This window comes from Monodelphis domestica, chromosome 3 (genome assembly GCF_027887165.1).
Source record: "Monodelphis domestica isolate mMonDom1 chromosome 3, mMonDom1.pri, whole genome shotgun sequence".
Taxonomy (NCBI): domain Eukaryota; kingdom Metazoa; phylum Chordata; class Mammalia; order Didelphimorphia; family Didelphidae; genus Monodelphis; species Monodelphis domestica.
Genome location: NC_077229.1, coordinates 175184010 through 175202959, shown reverse-complemented (window position 1 = coordinate 175202959; position 18950 = coordinate 175184010). Strand labels below are relative to the sequence as shown.

At 37.3% G+C, this 18950-nt stretch overlaps 1 protein-coding gene across 3 annotated transcripts in view; it reads left to right on the top strand.

Moving 5' to 3' along the window:
• The window catches only part of CPQ (carboxypeptidase Q), a 703529-nt gene that overhangs the window by 149595 nt on the left and 534984 nt on the right, over nucleotides 1-18950 (top strand). The gene's annotated exons all lie outside the window — the stretch shown is intronic.

Sequence of the window (18950 nt, the reverse complement as noted above, 5' to 3'; positions counted from 1 at the left end):
GGCAGGATTTGAATTTAAGGGTTCTTGACTCCAAGAGAATAAGTCTCTATCCACTCTGCCAAGTTTTTCTTATAACTTTTCTATGTCCATATTGTCTACTCCAAAAGAATGCAGTCTCCTGGAGGGTAGAAATTCTCTCATTTTTGCCTGTTGCACATGGCACCTGGTGCACAGTAGGTTCTTAATAAATGTTTACTGATTGATTGACCAGACAAAATGTGTAACTAGAAAAGATGGTCAGCTTGTCCTTTGGCAAGAGTGAGAAAAAATTATTAGACAGCCCCTATGCCCCATGAGAATCTACTCAGTGTTAAGTGAAGCAGATGAAGGACTCCAGCACCTTGGGTGGATTCCCAGTAAAGGATTTCCAAAGAATATGGGCAAAAGATATACACAATGCCAGAGTTCTCATTGGCATCAGGGGAAGGAATGTCCACATAGATGAGACTGCTAGCCTGTAGAAGTATTAAAGACATGTGTTCTAAGCATCCACAAATACATAGGCATAAAAATAAAGGGTAAAGGGAAGCTTCATTGGCAGTAAATTGTTTTACTGGCACTGTACTGAAACATTTACATTTCCGAGCAAATAATTACAATTAAAAACAAAGAAAAGTCTTTGAACATGCTTTACACATGTTGTATGGTTTTTTAATTAGTCAGTTTCTACTTAAAGACTCTTTTAATCTTGGAACCATTATTTTCAAAATAACATATTAACTTGTTATATAAAAATCACTTTACTACAACATCGTGAACAGATATTTCTCCAAATATGTTTTGGGTTAGCATCTGAAAGCATTTGGGGAATGGATCCAATTCTTATGCTTATTTCCTTTCTATGAATCAAACTTTCCCATGATGGACTATGTTTATGAGTGGAAGTGGGGAGAAAATGGGGACTTAATATAGTCCAAATATTTGTTTATGGACTTTATTTGGAAGATACCTTAATGACTCTGATAGGATATTAGTCCAATAATTTCTTTTCTAATGGCTTATTTTAATACATAATTTTACTTTTATAAGAGAATTTTCTGTTATGTTCTAGCAGATAAATATTATACTTCATCAAATTGTGGTTCTGGGTTTTTCTTTATTATATACACCATTTTAGCAATCCCTGTGTTTAAAAACAAACAAAAATAATATTCTGATCTAGTTCTGTCTCTGTGGGTACTTTCCCCATGAAAAATGCTTTATTACTTCCCAGTGCTTTGTTTGCCTTAAAGACCTTCTTTGAGTCCATGTTGGTTTCTGCTGTCATAGCAAAGACATTTCTGAGCTATTCATCTTTAATTACATTTGAATTTGCATTAATTTAAAAAGGATTAGAAGCTCCTCCAGTTCGGTGTGCCTATTCACCAAACAGCATGTATTAATTTATAGGGTTATTTTTGTTGAAAAACTGTGGTTACTGTATGTCTCTTGCCTCATGTATAATAAAGAGCTTCTCTTTTTGAAGGTAATTGCTGTAAAATATTGCCGGAGGGATTGAAAAGTTTGTGTGATTGTGAAGTAGCACTTTTTAAGTTTGCCTTTGGGCAGCCTGCTTTTGGTATTTGGAAAAATAAACGGAAAATCTGATGAGAAGAGTCAAGGCAGGGAAGCAACAATGCTGCTTTGAGAATATTCTTTGATTATAAAGTCCTAGAGGGCAGGACCTATGTTTTCTCCATGCCTTATACAAATCTTGATGCCTTGTAGAGCCCCATTTCCACTGGAGCATTTTAATTCATGTTCTTCTAAGAGATCTGGAACCTAAGCAAATGAAAGAGTCAACCCAGGACATTTAGATTGAGCTTCCACTTTTGTTCATAGCTTAAATACATCTGATATGCTATCAATATTTTCCCTCTGCAGCCTCCTTCATATCCATCCCCTTCTCTCCATTCCACCCCCCACCCCCAGTTCAGGCCCTTATCATCTCATATCTGGACTATTATGATGCTATCATCTTGTCATTCAGTTGTATCTGACTCTTTGTGGCTCCAAAGACTGCAGCTATCCAAAGGGGTTTACTTGGCAATGATCCTGCAGTAGTTTGCCATGTTCTTCTGCAATTGATCCTTTTGGATTATCCCAACAGCCTCCTTCTTAGTCTTCCTTTCTCAAGTCTCTCCCTTTTCCAGTCTGTCCTCCTCTTAGCTGCCAAACTCTTTTCCTAAAGCATTGAGATTTCAGATGATGTCAGCCCTGTCCTCAGTAAATCCCAGTGGCTCCCTATTACTTTTTTCAGAATCTGGCTCCAGCCTACCTTTTTAGCTTTATTGTATATTGCTTTCCTTCATACATTCTATTGTTCAAACTGGTCTTTTGTTGGTTCTTCACATAGAAAAGATCATTCCCAGTAGTCATGCCTTTGCCCAACATTGTCTCCCAGGAGTGAAAAATGCATTCTCCACCTTTTAAAATCTTTGCTGTTCTTCAAAGTTCACCCAAGAATCTCCTTCTTATATGAAACGTTTCCTGACTCCCAAAGCTGCTATTGCCTCCCTCCCTTTGTGAAATTACCTTGTAGTTTTTCTTATATATTTTGAATATATTTGTATGTCTGTATGTTTTCTGGCATTACTAGAATAAATTCATTCCTCAGATCCTCTTTTTCGACTCTCTAGATTCTTTAAAAAGGCTCATCTCTTGTACCTTACTTCCTACTGAGAGCTTTAGCTAGTCTTCTTCTTCAGATTATACTTACTTGTTTATATGTTGTTGGTGACCAGAACTGATCAGGCTAGAACTCTAATAAATTAAGTTCGAGGCTGAAATAAAGTGAGACATTCCATCTAACAATTAACAAAATGGAGATTGATATAACCGGAGCTGAGAAAAGATATTCAACAGGACTCTGGATTGGTTCAGCTGAGCACAGTTCTCTTGCATCTGAGTTGCCCATTGTAAGATTAAAAATAAATGAATACTCCAAATTTATAGGATTTAATAACAACAAAGTGAGAAAAAGGGTTCCTTCAGTCAAGTTAGCAAAGTAAAGAATCAGAGACCCAAAAGTATGCCTTGCTCAGTTCAAAGGGGGAAAAAAGCCCCCCAGTGTGGGTTTCAGCACATTTATAAACAAACTAAGGCCAGGGCACTACACAAAGATGCAAGGCAAGGGAACCCCAGAAAGAGTAAAGAATGTTGGGAAATTAAGTCCCCCAGCCACAATATTTTTCAAACCCACATCATGATGGTCTACAGGTCCAGGTCCAGTGAAGAGCCTGTGCTTCTCTTGGCTTTTTAAATTCAGGCATATAGAAAGCAATATCAAGGGGGCATCTGGGTGGCTCAGTGGATTGATAACCAGGCTGCCTAGAGATGGGAGGTCCTGGGTTCAAATCTGACCTCAGACACTTGCTAGCTGGATGACCCTGGGCAAGTCACTTAACTCGCATTGCCTAGCCCTTACCACTCTTCTGCCTTGGAACCAATTGATTCAAAGACAGAAGGTAAGGGTTTGAAAAAAAGAAGAAAGTGACCCTAAACCAAATAAGTCTCCAGGATATTTTCAGTACTTTTTAAGGAAAAGGAATAATCTGTCCCACATGGTAAGGGACTCTGGTAAATATTCCTTCTACCACATGTGCTTTACCCCTCAATACAATGTAGGTAAACTTTGAAAGCAGGGACTGTTTTTCATTTTGACTTTGTGTTTCCAAGACTTTGCATATAAGAGCCTCAATAAATGCCTCTTGGGTTGGACTTGATTGGACTCTGTTTGTGAAGGAAGAAATCATCCTAAGTTTCAAAGTGAGCCAAAATGGTCATAAGTTTTGTATTATTATGGTTTGGCAAAAAGCCTCTGTTTCAATGGCTTATAGGCATCAGAAAACTGTGGAAGTCCAAGATTGTAAGGGATATGAGAGGTCATTTGACCAACTGTCTTCCCAGGGCACAAATCATTTCTAGGAGATCTTTGAATATGTCAAATCATAGATATTATCATGGACAGCAGCCAAATCTATTTATGAATAGCTCTAATTGTTAGAATGGGGGAGCAATGTGGTGGTGGACAGAGCGTAGGACCTGGGGTCTTAAACTGTGGTGCCTTAGACAAGTCACTTAACCATATCTGACTCAGTTTCCTCATCTGTAAAATGAACTGGAGATGGAAATGGCAAACCACTGCAGTATCTTCCAAAAAAAAAAAAACCCAAATGGGGTTACAAAGAGTCAGACATGACTGAAATAGGTGTACAACAATTTTTAGAAACTTCTTTTTATTGAGCTGAAATCTACCTACTTCTAACTTTCATTTTTTTAATCTTAATTCTGCCAGCTGGGAGAAACTTTGAAGAACAAGTCCAAGTCCTTTATTTAGAAAAAAAAAACAGGGCTTATTATAAAATCTTATGCAGCGGATCTATGATAAAAACTCTGATTTTATCATGTGGCTTTCCTGTTCAAAAATATACAGTGACTCCCTATCCTTGCCTCCAGGATTAAATACAGATTTCTCAGATTGTTCTTTCCTAATCTGACTCCAAATAACTGTTTCAGCTCTCAGCATCACTCTCCCAGTCCTCTTATTGTTCTTAGAGCAGCCCAAGCTCATACCCATTCCTAAGCTTTTGCTTATGCTATCTGCCCTCCTTTGAATGCTTTCCTCCTTTTTCTGTCTCTTCAAATCAAAGCTCATGTTTATGGTCTAATTCAACCCTCCCCCTTCCTCAGGCCTTTCTGATCATTCTAGACAGCAGTGATAATTCCCATCTTGCCATCCACTAAAAATAATTGTGCCATTTCTTTAGTCATCTAACCACACATTGCCTTATTTTCATATACTATTCATAAAATTAAAAAATGTATACTTATATATTATTTATATTATGACTTATCTTCAAAAATATTGGTTTCAATCTTCTTTTTCACCTTTATATGTTCTGTTCCCTTTCAATGGAACTATTATCCATTCTCCAAATATAACCTGTGCTTTCCTATATCTGTAATTTGCACCATATTCTCTTTGCATAAAATATCCTCTTTTCTCAATCTTTTTTCCAATATGTTATTTTTCCTTCAAGGCCCAACTTTAAACACTATTTCTTATATGAAGCATTCCATGACTCCTTGAGCTGAAACCAATTTTTTAGTCTGCTACCCCAAATGAACCTTTATTAAATGCCTGCTCTGTGCAAAAACCCTATGCTAGGCACTATGGGTACAAATATGGAATATAATACCAATATTCATGGAAAACTAATCACCAGGGAATTAAAGTTGGAAGTAAGGGCAGAGGAGAGACAAATGATGGGCTTGAATAGTGTTTACCAATGATGAATTGTGCACCAGAAGCAGTGTGATTGGAAGAGAAGGTGGACTAGCCAAGGAGGGAGAGAAAGGAAGGAATTCTCTCTGGGCTGCCATTGTGGCTCTCTTGATACTGGAACAGTGCCAAAAGATCTAGGATGAAGGCTCTGACACTCTGGGTGAACTCTCTAGAGGATTGATTTGGGGAACGATTCAACCTAATAACAATGTGTAGATGGGGTGTGAGCTACAACACTGAAGAAAGTACTCACATTGACGAGATTGTAGATTTAATGAGGCATTCTGCTAACTCATATCTCAGTCAGGGGTTTGAGCTATTTTCCTACTGAGGGACCTAAAAGTAGAAAACAACTTAATTTGGTTTTGTTTTTAAGATGGAAATACAAAACATTCCACTCTTTTAAATTAAGAACATGGACCATAAAACTCCATTCAATAAATACAGTAAATAATAAAAAACAGATTTACTCAAGTTCTATATTATGGTAAATTAAAGGAGAGAGACGGCAGAAGGAGAACTATAAAGTGGGTAAAAAGAGGCAGTGACTAAGTGGGAGAGAAACATGTACACAGAAGCCCCCCAAAAGAGAAATGAGAGGCATACATATGAAATTCACACAAAGTCAAGCCAGGCTTTCATAACTAAGTATAAATACTAACTAGTGTTACTAATTATTCTACTTAAATAGGAAATGTAATTAGAACAAGATTTAAGGAAATACAAACTCCTCACTACAATGAGTTATTTTACTAATTAAGCCCTAACTGTTAGCAATTGTGGCATAATCTAACCCTGTTTTTTTCTAGACTTAAAAATAAAGGCTTTCTTCAATTCAAATTGAATCTTTTAATTTAAGTGTTAAAACCTTGTGTTCATGACTCAAATATGATCAGCATTGTATTGAAAGTCTTTGAAGGCAACTCCATATGTGCTTAAGATCATAGAATTAGAGTGAGAAGAAATGTCAATCGTGATTTATTCCAACATCATTTTCTAGACTAAGATACTAAAGTTCAAGGGGATTAAGGGAATGCCCATGTCCCACAGGTAAGTATATGAAGTGGAATTTGAACTCAAGTCCTTTGATTCCATATCCAGTATGGTTTCTCCCTCATCACACTTCCTCTTTTTGGTGGATTCCTTCCAGTTCTTACACTTCTTTCTCTCTCAACAAAAATCTGATTGCTTCCAAACTCCTCTAAGACATAGCAGTAAGATTCCTCCTTAGAATTTGTAGTTTGCTCTTCAAAGTGCTAGAATTTTTGTGCCTATTTCTTATCTGAGCAGAAAAAAAGAGAGGAGCTTTATTTTCTTTGGACATTTGAAAATGTGAAACCACATGATTGGCTTTTTCTAAATAGAAAGGAGTTTTTCAGGTTGAACTATATTTCCAGTCCCTGCCCTTTTGGGTTATTTATTTTTACAAAAGTGTATAATTAGAAAATCCTGTCATGATTTGATACTATAGCCATGGGGATGACTATCTTGTTCATTTCCCATTCTGAGCTGCGGTTACTAAAATATGGGAGTCCAGAAAGCAGTTACGAGTTAGGTTAAGAAAATGACCAAAATGTCCACATTTTGACCCAGATATCCATTGCTAGATATATAAATCAAGGAAGGGTATATGGAGTGTCCCCAGCAAGAGTGTTCACTGAGCATTTTGAGGGTTGCTTGTCTACCTTTGGTGTCTACCTTCCACCCAACTCTCATGTGTGGATCCAAGAAACTGTAGCATGAGCAGTGGCCACTCTGGTTAAGCCATTTCAGTAGGTTGACTTGAACCAGTCTGAGGGAAACTGACAGGTCTCAAGCCCATCAGTGACAAAGGGTGATACCTATGCCAAGCATGTGAAGACTTCTGAGGAAAGGGTAGATGAAAACAATTTGTTCCCACACTTATGAAAGCAGATGAAGCAGTCTTTGTAGGCTCTAAGAGCTTGGTCAGACATTGAAGATACCATGGTCATCCATTTCATCCCAGGCCATCACGAATGACCCTGACTTTTGTCTGGCCACTGGACTTAGATGACTTTTGAAGAGAGAGGGAGCCTGATGACATTGTGCAACTGTGCCTTACTCAGATCCAATTCACTTGAGTCAAGACATCACACCACGATATCATTGGTCCTTTTTGAAGGATGAACAATGAAGTCAATAAAAAGTCAATGACAAAAAGAATATATAAGGAAAGGAAATATAGAAGGTTTAGTAGATCCTGAGTATTTGGTTTCAACCACTAGTGATGTGTATGTATGGCTGTACAGTGTGGGGTGAGCGGGGTGGTCTCACAGTGCTAAAATGCCAGCTTCTTATTTTTACTGAAAACTCTGAGTTCTCATTGCAAAAGGAAGAAAAATGGAGGACAATCTATGATGGGATACAATGGAAGGTGAGTACCTGAACCACTTAATCCAGATTATGCCTATTTTCCCCCCTGGTAGACAAAGTATATAGAATCTTAAGAGCTAGAAGACAACATCAGGGGTTATTTAACACCACCCCAACCTAAATCATGAATTCCATAGACAATTGTCCCAAGAGATAAGAAACTCACTAACTTCTTGGCACATTCTACTTTGGGACCCTTTTTGTTTATGTACTGGTTTCAGTAAATGAAAGAGACCTGTATTAAAAGCATAGTATTTGGGTTTAAACCGTTGCTTCGCTCCCTTACCATCCATATGACTTTGAGGGAGTTACTTGACCACTATAGGCCCAAGTTTCCTCATCTGTAAAATGAGGAGTTTGGACTAGATGACCTACAAAGTCTCTTTCAACCCTAAATCAATGATCTTATAGACTTAAGTTTTCTTCTCTGTCTCATTGGTCTAGTTCTCTCATCATGTCTCTGGAATTTTTTCATGGTGACCAATACTAATCCAGAATGAATTAGGCATGTGAGACATGTTCCTTTTATGTGGGCCAGAACTTCTCCCTTGTTGCAGCATTTTTTAAAGTTTTATTTCTCCAAAGAGAGAACAGGAAAGTTAAAATTCCAAACCCTAGTTTGGAGAAAAAAATAAACATTACATGACCTTCCTTGGATTATTTTAGCTCATCCATACAAAGCTGTAATAACATTATTTTTACTTAATACCAACATAAGCACAGTGTCTTCATCATTCTTGATTTTGGTGATGGAATGCAGGGAAAAATGCTGTTCGGAATAAAATATATTTGGAAGGCTGTTTTGTTTTTTACAACCACTTCTGAGTTGATTAACCCTATAAAACAGAATGATCTATAGGCCCCACATATTTTGCTAGTTAATAATAATGATGATAATAGCTAGGATTTATATACTGCTTTAAAGTTTGCAAAGTTCTTTGCAAACATTATCTCATTTTGGCCTTGCAACAACCCCATGAAGTAGGTATATTATCATCTCCATTTTACTAATAAGGACACTGAGGCAAATAGAGATGAAATGTTTTGCTCAGGGTCCCACATTTACTTTGTATTTGAGACTAGATTTGGACTCAGGTTCTCCTGCTTCCTAGTTGAGTGCTCTATCTATTATAGTACCAAACTATTTATGAACTTGTAGATTGAGTCTCCATTTTGAATTCTTACTTTTATTTATTTATTTTAAAAAACCTTTTACCTTTTATCTATCGGTACAAGTATTGGTTCCAAAGCAGAAGGGTGGTAAGGGCTAGGCAGTCTGGATTAGGTGACTTGCCCAGGGTCATATAGCTAGGAAGTATCTGAGATGAGATTTGAACCCAGGTCCTCTTGTCTAGGCTTGACACTCTAGACACTGAGTCTGCCTCTGAATTATTACTTTTAAAGATCCCATATTGCTTCCTGAAGAAAAGGACTAGTTTTTCAACTGCAGTGTTCTCCTAGTGCTGCTCTTTGGCTGGAACCCTATTACTCTGAGCAGTGAATTTGGGGATGAACTTAGGCAACAAATCTAATGTAGTACATTTCTAGTGGTAATCTAGGCTGAAGAGTATGGTATATTATTGAGAAAGCATGACTTGGAGAGAAATTGGGCTGGCCATGTGGCATGAGCAAGGCAGAGCAGATGTACAGTGGAAATTGGTACACTGGTATACTCTCAAAATGTCCATGATCCATCCAGTGCCTTGGGTGAAAACTCTATGGAGGATATATGAAAGATGGAGAGCATGAGAGAGAGCTATGGAAAGATAAGTAAATGGATTAAGAAATGATTAAGCACTTACTCTACACAGAGTATTGTGCTGTGTTGGGAATCTTGATAGAGAAGAAAGACAGTCCCTGCTCTCAAGGAGTTTACATTCTTTTTGTTGTTGTTACTTTATTTATATTTATTTTTTGAAGAATTTTATGTAATTAATTAATTTAGAATATTTTTCTATGGTTACAAGATTCATGTTCCCCCCTCCCCTCACCCCACTCTCTTAGCTGACATGCAATTTCACTGGGTTTACATGTGTCATTGTTCCAAACATATTTCCATATTATTAATATTTGCACTAGGGTGATCATTTAGAGTCTACATCCCCAGTCATATCCCCATTGACCCATGTGATCAAGCAGGTGTTTTTCTTCTGGGTTTCTACTCACACAGTTCTTTCTCTGGATGTGGATAAAGTTCTTCCTCATAAGTCCCTTGGAATTGTTCTGGGTCATTGAATTGCTGCTAGTAGAGAAGTCCATTACATTCAATTGTACCACAGTGTATCAGTCTCCATGTATAATGTTCTCCTGGTTCTACTCCTTTCACTCTGCATCAATTCCTGGAGGTCTTTCCCGTTCACATGAAATTCCTCCAGTTCATTATTTCTTTGAGCACAATAGTATTCCATCACCAACATATACCATGATTTGTTCAGCCATTCCCCAATTGAAGGGCATCCCCTCATTTTACAATTTTTTGCCACCACAAAGAGCAAACCTATGAATATTTTGGTACAAGAAGAAGCTTGCATTCTGATGTGGGAAACATCATATATACATGGAAGGATTCCACTGCAATTCAAATGGAAATGTCTTATAGTCCTTTGGTGCAGTGGCAAGGCAGATGCTAATGTCTCATCTTTAATGGTATAAATGATACCAGCTTCTGATGTTCTGATCAGTTCAAATCTTTTTCAGACACTTACTAGCTGTGTAACCCCAGAAAAAGTCATTTAATTTCTCTCTACCTCAGTTTCCTCATCAGGAAAAGGGGGATAATAATAGCACCTACCTCCCAAGGTTGTTGGGGAGGATAAAATAAGATATTAGAGAGATAAAGTACATACTTTTCAAACCTTAAAGTGCTATATAAGCTCTAGTTATTATTATCATTGTTGCTGTTATTGCTTGGGAGGGCCAGTAACTTTGGTGGCAAGAACTTTTTTTTTTTTCTGGGTCTTCAGTAACTATGGCTGTAATACCTTACAGAAGCAGTTTTGTCAGGTTGCATCTTCACAGTGGTTGACTCTCAGGGTGATGCCCAAGGCCATGAAGCAGCAAGCACTGCTATTTCTAAGAGTCTTGGATTCATGGTCCTAGACTGTCTTCATTGGGATCTAAGGGGAGGTGGCAAGTAAGGCTGCATTGATAGTTTGAATTTTTCTGGAATATGGTGCCTTCTGATTCTACCTCAAGGTGGCTTGCTGCTTCCAAGTGGATGATTTGACTCTTTTTGGATCCTGACTGACATCTACTGTGCTAACTATTCCTCTCAATGTAGTTTATATACACACATGATAAGCATTTTACCTATTCCTTTATCCAAATCATTGATAATACAAAAGAGTAACAGGGCCAAGCATCAGTCTCTGGGATATTCCAATGGAGATCTTTCACATCAATACTGAACCATTAGCAACTACTCTTTGAATGTGACTTCTCAGGATCATCCAATTAGTTGTGAATTCATTTGACCATGATATTTTCTAATCAATCTTTTCAGATTGTATTATTGTCTAATTGAGATACCTGATGGTATAATGCAGTGATGGGCAACCTTTTGAGGTTGGTGTGTCAAAATTCGCCAAAAACTGAGCATAACTTGGGTGGTGTGTCACTTTGAGGAAAAACAAACAATTTCATGATACTTATAGTTTAAATAACAAAAATGTATAATTGTAATATATAACTATTTAATAAACAAAAAAACTAATTATTTAACTTATTTACTTAGTGACTTCTTTATTCATCTTTCAATTGGTTTCTTTTGTTGGTCTTGATATTATTTACCTTGTGTGGGGTGCCATGAACTAAGATAAGTGAGGGGGAGGGAGGGAGAATTCTTTAACTAAACTGCCTATTAGTGACATTTTTGTTGCTGAATTTCATTTGTTAAATCTTCAATTGAAGGTTGGTATTTTGTACACTTTAAGCCCAAGCAAGTGCTACTAATTTCATCTCTCAATCTGTTTCTTTTGTTGGTTTTGATATTATTTAATGCTGAGAATAAGATCTCCCAAAAGTACATAGAGGGAAAAATTGTGAGTAAAGTCATTTTTATATTTTTCAGGATGCTAAAAGTGTCTGGTAATTACTTCCAGGTACTCCTCCTTTGCATGTGGGCTGGAGCCCTGCCCAGTCTTCCCGCTGGCCCCACCCCAGGTGCTGCAAGAGCAGGTGCTATGAGAGCAGCAGCTGCCACTCGCCAGCCTGCCTACTCACAGGAACTGCTCTTCCCTACCCCCGTGGGAGCCCCGGGAGCCCCAGGTGCCCCAGCCTCCTCATGCTCACCACCTGCTACTCACACCCTGCCCCACCATGGCCAGCACATGGAGAAGCCCTCTCCCAGGCAGGGCCAGGGCATGGCCATGACCATTGCTGCTGGGCACCGCTTCCTGGGTGACTTGCGGCCCCAAGGCACGCTAAGCCTGCATGTGCCCCAATGTCATCGAAAATGACTACATGTGTCAGTGATGACATGCGTGTCATAGGTTCGACATCATGGGTATAGTGAATGATATGCTGAGCCTGGAGTCAGGAAGACCTGAGTCCAAATTATGCTTCAGACATTTATTAGCTATGTGATCCTCAATGTCATTTAATCTTTGTTTCTTCAGTTTACTTGACTGTAAAATGGACACAATAGTAATAGCATCTACATCTCAGAATTGTTTTTGTGAGGATCAAATGATGTTGTAAAAGAGCACTAAGCATAGTCGCTGGCACATAGCAGGTACTATACAAATGCTTATTCTCTTCCCCCTAATATATAATCTCTTTCCCCCCAAGAATAGAATGAGATACTATTTCAAAAGCTTTGCTGAAATCTGGACCAATTTCATCTACAATAACCTCATCTACCAATTTAGTAGCCTTGTCAAAAAAGCAAAGAGAATAAGGTTAGTTTGGAATGACCCATTCTTAATGAAATCCTGTTGACTTCCTGTAATCAGTTTACTTTCTAAATATTTACCACAAATCTGTTATGATCCCTTCTTGAATTTTCCCAGGAACTAAAAACAAACTCACTGGTCCATAGTTTTGCAAACTTGGCTTTCTTAACATTTTTGGAAAATTGGGACTTCTCTTCCAATCTTGTGGGCCCTCTCCTATTTTCTATGATATTTTAAATAACAAAGACTATGGCTCAGCAATTTCATTTGCTGGGACTTTCAGGATGTGAAGCTATAGTTTGGGACAGGTTACCTAACTTCATGTAAGGCAGCCAAATGCTCTCTTATGATCTGTTTACTCTTCTTCAGCATCAACTCCTTGTGAGTCATTTTGTTACTCTGATATTTCCATTATAAAAGTAATTTTTTTGTCAGAGAAAACAGAAACTGAATAAAAATTGAGTAATTCTATCTTCAATTCCTTCTCAATTATTGTTTTCCCTTTACCCCCAATCAAAGGTTGTAGGACTTCTTTGATTTTCATTTTCTAAATGCTCCCCCTTTTGGTTGTGTTGAGCTTCCTTTACCAGGTTTTGTACTTTCTGACTTTCAGCACTGTTAATGCTGCTTTTAAAGAATCATAGTTTCCTTATATAAATATTTTTGTTACCTGACTTTGTTTCTACCTTCTGTTTACTTCTTTTAAAAATCTGAGTTGGTTGATGAGTTCCCTATTTTTCTACATTGGGATCTTCCAACAAATCCTATTTTTCCTCTTCAACAGAATTGTTCCCACTTATGTCTTTAGAATTTAATTCCTCAGCATCTCTTTTCTTTCCTGGGTGCACTACCTTGGAAGTACTTTATTCCTTGGGGTCATACTTGCTTTTCCTCTGAACCCTTTGAATTATGCTTTCCCTCTTTCTCCTTCATTTGGCCTTTACTTATCATTATGCTTTCTTTCTCTTGTTCCTGGATTTCATAATGTGATTATATTATTTCCATAATATGCAGTGCCCCCCATTTTACTTATCTTGTTTCTTTGGAATTAGGTATCATAATCCAGAGTTATAAAAAGTCCAGCCATTGACACTGATTTTATCCTAATACATATATATATATACTTATATACATATACATATATATATATATATATGTTCAAATTAGCCTTCTTATGTCACGATCTTTCATCCTCTGATTTGTTACCACACTTTGGGTATTTGTGTATATCAGTCAATCAACAGGTATTTATTAAGTGTTCACAACATGCTAGGTTCTAGTTATAAAAAAAGTACAAAGGATGAAGCAATACCAATTCTTATCTAATGGGAAAGATAAGAAGTATTTGTATAAATCATATGTAGAATAAATATAAAGTTAATAAATATGAGTCTATAGAAAGTTAAATCCAAGGTAGTTTGGGTGGGAGGGCACTAGGAATTGGAGGAGGAGGAGAATCAAGACAGGTTTCATGCAGAAAATGATACCCTACTCATCTTAAAGAAAGAGAAAGGCAAAGAAAGAGCCCAAGGTAAGAAGGAAGTACATTCCTGGCATGTGGGACAGCCAGGAAAAAAGACCATGGGTTTTACTCCTGGCTACTTTCTTGGACTTTGTTTCTGATAAACTGTTTTTTGATCTTTGTTGCTCCATTCTATAGTGTCTACCTTTGGGTTATACAGTCTTCTTTCTCATCCATTCTCTTTAATTTAAAGCCTTTTTAAAATTAGATTTGCAAGACATTTGGAAAATTCATTCTTAACAGCTTTTGTTAGGTATGCTTATGCTTCTTCTCTGGCTAGGAATCAATTCAATATTGTTAACCTTGATCAAAATTTCCAATTTCCAATCTTAGATGCCAGCTTCTTGACTAGCTTTTCACTTCTCATATTAATTTTTTTCTGGAACTATTTCAAAACATTTCTTCATCCATCACCTTCAGTTGGTAACAGAGAGAAAAACATAATTAATGCATTTATGATTTTTATTTAATTACCCAAAGTTTTATAATCTTTGGCAAGATATTTTAGGTTCTTTCTGGAAGTAAAATTTGCACTCATGTGAATCATCAGAGGTGGTAGTTATCATATATTTTTATAAGGCTTGGTAGGTTTTTTTATGTCTTAAATGAATGTCCCCTTGTTGCAGGTAGGTGGTGCAGTGGATAGAGCACTGGGCCAGGAGTCTAGGATACTTGAGTTCAAATCCAGCCTCAGACTCTCACTAAGCACGTGATCCCAGACAAATCACTTAGCCTCTGCCTTAGTTTTTTCAGCTGTAAAATAGAAATAATATTAATACCTACGTTGCAGGGTTGCTTTAAGCATCAAATGCAATAATATTTGTAAAATTCCCTCCATCTCCTCCTCAGCCTTTTTTATTTCTGTTATCAAGTTGACAAATAATGCTTTTGTATCCTTGAGAGGGAGATCACAAACTACTTCTCTTTTTCCTATACCCCTATTACATGATCTCTCCCCTGATAGTTTCTGTGAATATCATTCTTGGGAGGAGAAGATTTTTCCTCCTCAGATCTAGATATTTCCTCCTTAGGGAAAACCTTCAAACTTTAGTTGTATAATTATTCTTTTCTTTCCTGTTCTCCTCTGTGTATTATTTTTTCCATTCTTCATCATCTTGGCAGAGGTCAACTCTTCCTCTTCTCCATCTCATATCCCTTCCCTCCCATTTACACTTGTGCCTGTTTTATTTAGGAAACTTTCATTCTCCCTAACAACCTGGAATGTAGCGAGACAATTTTCACCCAGCTGTTAGGTGTCTGAGGAAGGATTAGGATTCCAGTCTTCCTGACTTCATATTCAGTGTTTAATACACTATGCCATGTAGTCAAGGCAATTCAAATCAAATCCATTAAACACATAGTATCTGTCAAGCACTGTACTAATCCCTAGAGTTAAAGAGGAAGGTAAAAAACAGTCTCTGCCTTCAAGGAGCTCAAATTCTAATGGAGGAGGCAACTTTCAAGCAGCCATATACAAGCAAGATAAATTGGCAATGATCTTAGGGGGAAGGCACCAACACTGAGAAGAATGGGGAAAGGTTTCTTGCAGAGCTGAGACTGAAGGAAACTAGAGAAACATGAAGGCTGAGATCAGAGGGAGAACATTCTGCCAAGCTGCCTGTTCCAATGAAATTGTAGATCTAGTTTTGAAACAAATGAACGATAACAATAAAAGCAAAAACTCAAGCCTTTTGTACCTTGGTATGATGTATATAGCTTCTAAAATAGCTAAGAAAGCCCTGCTACAGTAATAGATACAGTACTTAGCACTAGAGATATAAAAACAAAACAAAAAATAGTTCTCCCAGTCTTAAAGGAATGTTTTTATCCCAGATCACAGCCTGGCTCTGCTTTCTCATCCTATACAATTCTCATGCTTGCTTGTTTGCTTTTAAAGAAATCCTTCATAGAGAATCTACCCTGAAAACCAGAAGCCCTCCTTTGAGTTCTAAATATTTCATAGGTGCCATTGCAATACTCAAGCATTTTACAAGTTATCAGCCCAGGTCCTGTTTTGTTCCTACTTATGTGCAAGCCATTGCCTGTAATATGCTACAGTCTATGCTATCTTTCTGTTCCTGTATCTTGTCTGTCATCAGAGAAGTCCGGTAGAATATATACTCTAAGCAAATAGGCAGGTTAGTGAAGTGAAAGACTTGCTAGACTTCAAGTCAAGATTCCCAGCTGGATTCAAATTCTGATGCTTCCATGTCTTCAAGTCACTTAAATTCTCTTAACTCAGTTTTTTCATCTGTAAAGTGTTACAATTCTATTCAATTACATCTCAGGTCTCTTTTTTGTTATGTCCTCTGCACCTCATGCAGTGCCTTTCATTATTATTATTATTTATTATTTAATTTATTAGTAATAATATATAGTTGCTGAAATAAATGTTTAAGGTTGTTGTAGGCTGTGTAGGCAGCTTGTAGGGAGGAGACTCCCTTTACCTATCAAAATATAAGACTGTTTTGTTATTTATAGTCTTAGAGAGAATCTCCTGGGGCACTGAGAAATTACTTACCTAGTCATTATCTGTTAGAGGTGGTGGGATCTGAATCCACCTTTTCCTAATTATGAGTCTGGCTGGCTCTCTGCTATTTCATTCTGGCTATTTTGAAATAAGAGATTGTAAAATGACCTGACTCTCATTTTAAAATTTGGCTGTTTCTCTGCCCCAAGCTAAACTTTTGTCACTTGCCTCCTGGCACATTTGTCTTTTTCTGCTTTCATCTTCTTTTTGTCCTCTGAAAATTCAGACAGCTCCCTCTCCCCCTGCTACTATTATTTCCCAGCTCTCTAATGCTCTCCCTTCATTCGAAAGACTGTATTAAGTGTTGATTTATAAAGCTTTCCCTTGTCCCAACTGCATGAGTCCATGCTTTCTAGGAGACTCTTTGGAGTCCTCTATTCAACTTGATGCTCATTTGGCAGCCTCATATCCTCTCTTAGGTAATGTTGACCCTCTCCTTTGGGTCACATCTCCATTGGCTTCTCCTTCCTATCCTCCTGTCCCCTAACTATACAAAGGCTACTTGACTGAGGATTCAGTTTCCAGGAAAACATCCTGAAAAAGGAGTAAAGGTTCCTTATTCGTTTCCCCAAACTAAGAAAACCAATTTGTTCCAGTGCATGAGTTAATCCCTGCTTGGATCTTGGGCAGATCTGGCAGAGGTATTAACTCTTTGAAGTCACTGGGGTACGACTGACTAAGTTATTCCTTAGGTGTAAGATGTTGGTATAGCCTGGCTTCAATAGATGCTCAGTGTGCCAAGGCATCGCGATGGCCTTGGCACCCACAAGCTCAGTATTTGCTGAACTGAAATTCATGCTTACTTATTTTTTCTTTATCCCAAAAATTTGGTTTTAACTTAAAATGTAGTATATACTTGTTCACTTTTCACCCAGGAAACTTGACAATATTGACAGAAAAAGGTGGGCAGAAGGCCTTTTCCAACCCCTGTACCATTTTGTTAGAAATATTTGTATGGACTTTTCTATATTTTGCCTATAGTCTAGCTGTTTGTGTGTACATCTTGCCTTACTTATTCACTCTTTGAAAGCAGAGGCTATGTTCTCAGCTTCTTTGACTATCTTAAAGGTAGTCATCTTCATTCCCTTTGGTACACAGCACGTAATAGATGCTCAACAAATATGTTTATTGGATGGAGTCAGATGTTTAGATAAATATGTAGATTTATTAAGGAAGATCAACTTAATCTTTTGCAATAGCACATAACCTAAGAATACTCAGGCAGAAGACTCCCTTGTGAGTTTTCTCCAGCTTATCAATTCCCTTCTTAAAATGTGGTGCTCAGAAATGAACACATTTTCCAGATGTGGTTTGATCAGGGTGGAATAGAACTACTTCATCACCTCTGTTGGCTTGGAAGGTGTCGCTTCTCAGGGCGACCTGAGATTGGATTAGCTTTTTATGCTATCCTGTTCTATTCTTGAACTCTGTTGAATTTGGAGTCCACTAAACCCTCCAGAGCCTTTTCATTTGAACTCATTTCTAGTTCTACCCCACTCCCCATTTCTGCCTCTTTTTCTTGGTCACTGTCTGTCTCTATGAGCATACATACACATATATGTTTTTATATACACTTCTATATATCAAAATATATGAATAAACTATACACACACACATGATTTCTTGCCAAGTCAAGTGTTATTCCTCACTAGTTTTCTGAGATAAAGTGCTAATAATTGTGCATCATCCTTTCAAATATTTTATGAATGAATTTCTCTTCTAAAGAGGTTTTTTTTTTGGGGGGGAGAAGCAGTCATCTTTCTGCTTACTCATACATATATGTGTGTGTGTATATATACATACGTATACACACAAGACCAAAATCTAAAATGGCCATTATTTACTGGCTTCACAATACATGTATATATTTGTATACAAGTGTATATATGTATATGCATATTCACATTTGTCTATAAAACATACAAATATATATGTATATATGTATACCTGAGAACAAAATCTATAATAAGTCAGTATTTGGTGTTCCTACTAGGGAGTAGTAATAGTGATTAAAGGAGATATAGAAGATATCTAGAGAATATACTTGCTTTTTGTTTTCTCAAAAAAAATTTTTTAATAAATTTATAGAGAATAAGAGCTAATAAGGGTAAGAGAGCTGGGAACTCTAACATTTCTCAAGTGGTTAGAACAACTAGCTAAATATCCTTGAAATTCTCAAATGTATTTGTAATCTCATCAATTTGGCAGTTCCCTCCAAAAGTAAAGACTTATTCATGGTTACCCACCCTGTGTGACCCTTCTCCATATTCACTCAGAAGTTTATTAGTGGGGGTCAACCTTACATGCTGAAGGCTGTCATCATCTTCTGCTGACATCACAAGGGTG